Here is a 699-nt window from a genome sequence, read left to right as displayed (position 1 = left end):
TGAACCGGAAGACACAACCCAATGGCTTTTGGTATTTGAAGTTGTGATATTTAGTGACAATTCTTTTGTTATAATGTGATTGTTCAGTGCTTGTGGAAACAAAATTATTTAAAAATGGGAGTTCTAGTAGTCTGTAATTCAGAAGCAAGTGAGGTGGGGAAATAAGGCCCCAACTGCAAGACCATGATGTGGTATTTGGGAGACGTGAATTCAGCTGTGTGCTTTAGTCAAGGCTTCAGTGCATTTGAGCAGATAACTTGATTTCTTTATGCTTCCATTACTAATCTACAAAAGGAAGAAAATTGCTTTATTCTATTACCAAGAATATTGTGAAGATAAATGCTTTAAAGGGTTTTTAGAGACTCTGCTTACAGGAGTGGAATTGTCCAAGTACCTAAAACATGGTGTTTAAAGACAGAATTGCAAACTTCTGATTTGTTTGCATAATTCATGACTAGTTCATTAATTTTTGGAGCTATGGTCTCTTGAACAGGATTGCATTAATGCTTTTAACTCTGTGTTCACTAGGGTGTTGTACAGTTCCTTTAACAATGAAGCCCTTAGGTCTTACAAGGAGTGTCAGTAATCTTCCTTTTGGCATGAATACATGAATTCTGACTCTTTGTTTTGACTTAACAAGAAATTGTGCATGTCTTCCTTGTCTGAGAGCTGGGCTGCTGTACCCTTTTCTTCTGCTTC

The 699-nt window shown here is 36.9% G+C and overlaps 1 protein-coding gene across 1 annotated transcript in view; it reads left to right on the top strand.

Annotated features, from left to right (window-relative positions):
- The first annotated feature begins 357 nt into the window (after positions 1–357).
- Positions 358–699, top strand: part of ATXN10 (ataxin 10) — a 70,798-nt gene continuing 70,456 nt past the window's right edge. The window contains exon 1 of the mRNA XM_010139620.1: positions 358–376. The gene's annotated coding sequence lies outside the window, so the exon portion shown is untranslated. The remainder of the gene's footprint in view (positions 377–699) is intronic.

The sequence above is a fragment of the Buceros rhinoceros genome, unplaced genomic scaffold, assembly GCF_000710305.1.
Source record: "Buceros rhinoceros silvestris isolate BGI_N320 unplaced genomic scaffold, ASM71030v1 scaffold2737, whole genome shotgun sequence".
NCBI classification, from domain to species: domain Eukaryota; kingdom Metazoa; phylum Chordata; class Aves; order Bucerotiformes; family Bucerotidae; genus Buceros; species Buceros rhinoceros.
The sequence above is the reverse complement of the archived record's forward strand: the minus strand, read 5'-3'. Positions and strand labels throughout refer to the sequence as shown.